We start from the raw sequence: 5,529 nt of genomic DNA on the forward strand, positions 1-5,529 counted from the left end.
TGATTTACCCTGTGTTTCTGTTGTTGGCTGTGTTATTGTCTATGAAGCTGACATGAAACAGTTCAGATACAATGGAAATAAACAGAAGAGGGTTTTCACTCACCTAAACCATGAACAGTAAATGTCAGATTATGGTTTAGTTTCAGTTTGCAAAGTTGCTGCATGCCAGTTAAAAGTGGTTATTTTCTTCTTTCTGTTAGAGTTGGACTCCACATCTGAATTTGCTCATTTGTGTGATTTAAACTGAACTTTTTGTTACGAAACTGAGCCACTGAACTCAGTTTCCCACAATCCTTAGGTATTGACACCTAGGTGCTAGGTCACCCAGGCTCCAGCTACCATTGGTCAGTCTAACCTGTGACCTGTGATGTCACCAGGTCAATAAAAGGGTCAGCGGCCGATGTTCTTTCTCTTTCCTCCTGGCTCTGTCTACAGCATTGCTGCACAGCACCAGTTGCCACCACTGTGTAATCTGCTTGGAGCAGGCACACAGAAGAATCAAACTCTCTTCCAGCATCTCTTACGGCTACTGCGCAAAGTCTGACAGCTAATTTTAACAAGCAACTAAGGAAGTTAGCAGCAAGCTAACTGTAAGGAGAACAAAGAACGGCAACACAATCGAAATACTGCATAGCAAGGACTTTTCCCGGAACCACAGTTCTTTCGAGCTTGGCCCGTCTACGACAGACTGACCGCCAGCGAACGGAGCAGCACACCAAGGCAAACTCTTTTCCCTCCATGGACCGGTGACGAAATAATTGGGCATAACATAGCATAGCAGAATACACGGCTAAGCACAGGACCGTGTTACTTTTGAATGTATGTTTATTGATTTGGTTAATTGAGTTTTATTGTTATGTGTCTTCACATCATAACTACATGCTACGTTGATGTTAGTGATGTTTCACACAGACACAGGGTCCACACATAAACTCCAATTTAACCTTTAACAGAGCCACGCTCTTTTTCAAACATGGCCTCAGCCGCCATTTTGAATCTAAGCAGCCATTTTGGATCACCTTCACACACACACACACACACACACACACCCTTTGTTCTGTAGTTTAGTGCATTGTAGTTAGATTTTATATTGCATGTTTTGCTTTTATTTTATTAAATGGTAAATGGACTGTACTTGTACTTGCGCCTTTCTAGTCTTCCGACCACTCAAGGCGCTTCACACACTACATATCACATTCACCCCATTCACACACATTCATAAACTGATGGCATGCTAACTGCTCATCAAGCAACTAATCATTCAGGCACACTCACACACCGAAGGCCCAGCCCTCGGGAGCAATTTGGGGTTCAGTATCTTGCTCAAGGACACTTCAACATGTAGGCTGGGGGAAGCCGGGATCGAACCACAACCTTTAAATTGGTAGATGACCCGGTCTGATAAGCCACAGCTTCCCCTAAATGCTTGTGTATAATTATGCTGCTTTCTTTAATGTTGCACAAGAGTTAATATGCTGCCAACCTCTTCTATGTTGAGCTCAAAATCCTTCAACTTACTAGCTGGTAAGTTTTGGTTATAGTTATTTAAGTATTTATAAGAGTTCCAAATTGATAGTTTAGTATATTTTGAGACTCAGTCAATTGATTGATCATTTTCTCGTCTTTAATTAATTAAAGCTATTATTTGATTGTCTTTGATAATTTTGATTGCTAAATTTAATTGATTGCACCAACACAATTTGGTTCCCCTTTGACTATTGTAATTCCCAACAGTTGGTTATTAGTTTGTAAAGAGTGGGCATACTGTCGTACAAAGGCAAACCACAGTAACTACACATTTGGTCAAAATTTAATTAAGGCTGGAATTGGACTTTGTGACATATGTTTCAACTTGTGACAAAGTGTCCTGATTTGAATTATGTTCCATTTCAGAGAAAATAGTGTCAAATTTGCAGTAAGTCCAGGCGAAAACCAAGGCAAACCACAGTAAGTGAAGATGACCCAGCCCGGTCAGTTAGCTGTGGCTTTGTTTCCCCAGCTTTGACTGCAGATACTGCGATCTGCCTTGGTAGTCATATCCCGATCGTTGCAAGCTAACACACCTCACACACAACCGACTAGACAACCGGCTACCAGAAAGAATAAACATGGCACAATCCTGTGGGAAAATGATGGTTGAACTCGACTTGAAACGCAAATATCCAGAGAATGGTAAGGAAGACAGCAAACAAAATATGAATGGCTAAATGACAGCATTATAACCAGTTAGCCACCAATTAGGTAGCAAGCTAGCAGCGAGCAAATTACACAGACAATTTTATACTACCTGCCCCCTTGAAGGCAATCCACTCTGACAACCGCATGATCTAATTCATAATCCGGTTAATGTTTCTTGATTGGGACATCTCTCCATGTATCAAGCAGCTCATCCAATTGTCATGAAAAAGGCAGCTAGCTCAGTTAGCTGGCTGGCTAGGTAAAGTTAGCAAGAGTGCTAGCGTCCATCTGTGCTGTAGCAGCCCCTGCTGAATGATGATGACCATGATTACGATAATGATGTAAATGATGGTGATCAGATCTTCATCACCATTACTACTTCTTCATTATTGTCATCATACTTCAAAGACAATTTCTTAATGAGCCAAACACTCTGTGATGAAAGGAGCAATTTTAACATTCAAAACTTGTAAACATAAAAAAAACAATCTGAATTTGGTAAGAACTCTCAAAGTTGGATGGACACATTTAGATTGTAGATACTGCACTTTTCAATATCGATATAGTTGTTTACGGTCATCCAGTAGCAGAGTGCAGTATCTGCATTTTTGGGGTCCTAGGTCAGATCAGTGGTCATGGTTCTTATCCATGAACATTTCTTCCTAAGAAGACATTACATGAATGCATTACCACTAATCTAGCTACAACATATTTGGCTGGACAGTCTAAAAACGTTAAAGGCATTTTTCTCAGTTTCACTGTTTATGTAGTTACTGCACTTTTTTTAGGGCGGCATACATGAGAGAGGCAATACTTTTAGACAGGGAGGCTGTACTATACATCTCTGGTGTTCCCCACAGGTTTCTGAAGGGATGTTTTCAAACTTGATTTTAGGTTCACTCCAGGTTCAATCTTTGCCAGTTATGGAGCTTTAAAATCCAAAAGGAAGGAAGCCTAAGTGGAGCTACGGCAGGACGAGGGAGCAGCAACCACCATTTTTAACTGTAGTAGGGAGGCAGGACATTTGTCAGTGAAGCAAACACATCCCACAACACACTTTTCTTTAAGCTCTAACATTTTCTTAATGGAACAATGAGTTTCAAAATCACAACCAAGATGCACTTTAGAAGAAATGAAATTAACAACTAGAGAGGCTGCTTGTGGATGATCATGACTCAATTTAGGACTTTTTGCGTAGAGGCCAATACAGTCAGAAGTTCTTTTGGAGCCAGTATCTAGTTGCCATTATGGCAAGCTAACATCCAGCAGGAAATAAACTACTACGTTGCAAATTTTTGTTACTGCACTATGCTGTTAATACCAACTCAACACTTCCTGTATCAGTTTCAAATTAAAAGCCCTCTAGCGTTTCAGTGGACAGAATACCTTCATTTCCTAACAAGACTTTCATTGCAAAACATTTGCAGGACTGTGTTGTGGAAAATGAATTGCGCAGTTCCCATACAGTACTTCAAATGTAGCTATTGCCATCTTGTGGCACTTATATGTTACTACGAAATACAGTTTGGCTGGGACATTAACACACATACACCCCCAGTGACTGAAATGCGACAATAACATTAGATGAGTAATCCAGAACAACAAAGTGTTTAAAATAGGATGATTTAATGTTGAATAAAGGTCCAGTATGTAACATATAGGAGGAGCTATTAGCAGAAATGGAATATAATATTTAGAAATATGTTTTCATTAGTATTCATTAGTATATAATCGCAATCAAAAATAAGACTTGTGTTTTCATTCCCTTAATAAGCCCTTTATATCTACATAGGCAGCGGATCCCCTTCCACAGAGGTCACTATGTTGCGCTGCCATGTTTCTTCAGTAGCCCAGAACGGACTACCTTTCACGAGTTTTGCAGCCACCATAGTTTCTCCTACATGCTTAGAACGGGAGGGTGATGTGAGCGGTATTCAAATGGTCGCAAACTGCAATTTCACCGCTAGATGCCGCTAAATCATACACACTGCTCCGTTAAATTAAAGTGATGGAAATGTACCGTATGCTTTCAATCCCTTTATCTACTCATTTGATAGTACCACTGGAGGAATTTGCCCTTTAATTAAAGCTTTAAAAGAGCAGTTTGACATATTGGGGAAAATGCTTATTTGCTTTCTTGCTGAGAGTCAGAAGAGAAGGTCATTACCAGTAATTAGTAAACGCCCCCAAACCACAACTTGTCGGTAAATCGAGTTATTACGTGTAAATTAGTGAGCGAACACAGACAGTTGCTTCCCCCTGTTTCCAGTGTTTATGCTAAGCTAATTGCCTAGCTTCATATTTACGGCACAGTTATGAGTGATATTGATTTTATCATCTATCGGCAAGAAAGTGAATAAGTGAATTTCCCATAATGTTGGACTATTCCGTGGAGGTTTTAATATTTTAGTATTATAGTTATAACAGCAAACTTACACTTACACAATATTTTAAGATTTTTCTTTTTCTCCCTCCACTACAGAAAATAATAGACCAACATTCTTGTAGCTCTTATAGCTCATTTTAATGCACTGAAAGACACTCAGCATGGAAATACAGGTATATAGGTATTGTTTGAACAATAACCTACATATAATACACTATTACTTCAGCTTGAATGGAATTTTGAATGAAAAAAAAGTTTCACATTAACCTTTCTCTTGTGTCATTCTCTAATTTCACTTTTTCCTCTACTCCACTATGAATTTAATGGGAAAAAGCACATGATAAAGATAAATAAATAAAGGGTGCATGTCATTTTTCTTCACTGAAGTAAAATGACTCAGTATGTGAGTCAGTAAATGGCCCATTACAAGGTTCTGTCTTATAAAAACCAAGCAAACATTTGTGGAAATGCCAAGAGGGATTTATGTCCCAGAGACCAACATTGATTCTTTCTGTGGGCCCTGACACCATTAAAAACTAAAGGATAAAGCTTTTCCTAGGACTCTTCTGGATGATGGACAGCCATTAATAGCTCACTAATGACTCATTTTGACTTCTCCACAGCTACAGATGTTGGAAGAGGGAGAGGTTTCTAAGATGCTTGCCGGTCAACAGTATGAAGAAAAAAATAAAAAAAACACAATAAAAACACTTTCTCAGTTCAGATTCTCTTGTGTATGTGTCATTTGAGGTAATGGTACTTGGTATGCAGAACATCATGTTATCACAGTGTCAGTATACAATAACTCAAAAATCTCCTGATGTAAACTTAATACTTCACAAGTTTCCCCTATAGGGGAGATGATCTGATTCAATTAGAACAATTTGCTGAATACATTTTCATTTTAATGAGGACAGATATATTTATTAATTTCTTTGATACTTTATTAAGTTAGAGCTAATGTT

The 5,529-nt window shown here is 38.8% G+C and overlaps 1 long non-coding RNA gene across 1 annotated transcript; it reads left to right on the forward strand.

The window, feature by feature from the left end:
• Positions 1–389: 389 nt before the first annotated feature.
• Positions 390–4,291, forward strand: LOC122880187. The gene is made up of 3 exons (XR_006378856.1): positions 390–819; positions 2,000–2,172; positions 3,073–4,291. It is a non-coding gene; the product is annotated as an uncharacterized LOC122880187 (long non-coding RNA).
• The last annotated feature ends 1,238 nt before the right edge of the window (positions 4,292–5,529 follow it).

The sequence above is a fragment of the Siniperca chuatsi genome, linkage group LG8, assembly GCF_020085105.1.
Source record: "Siniperca chuatsi isolate FFG_IHB_CAS linkage group LG8, ASM2008510v1, whole genome shotgun sequence".
Lineage (NCBI taxonomy): Eukaryota > Metazoa > Chordata > Actinopteri > Centrarchiformes > Sinipercidae > Siniperca > Siniperca chuatsi.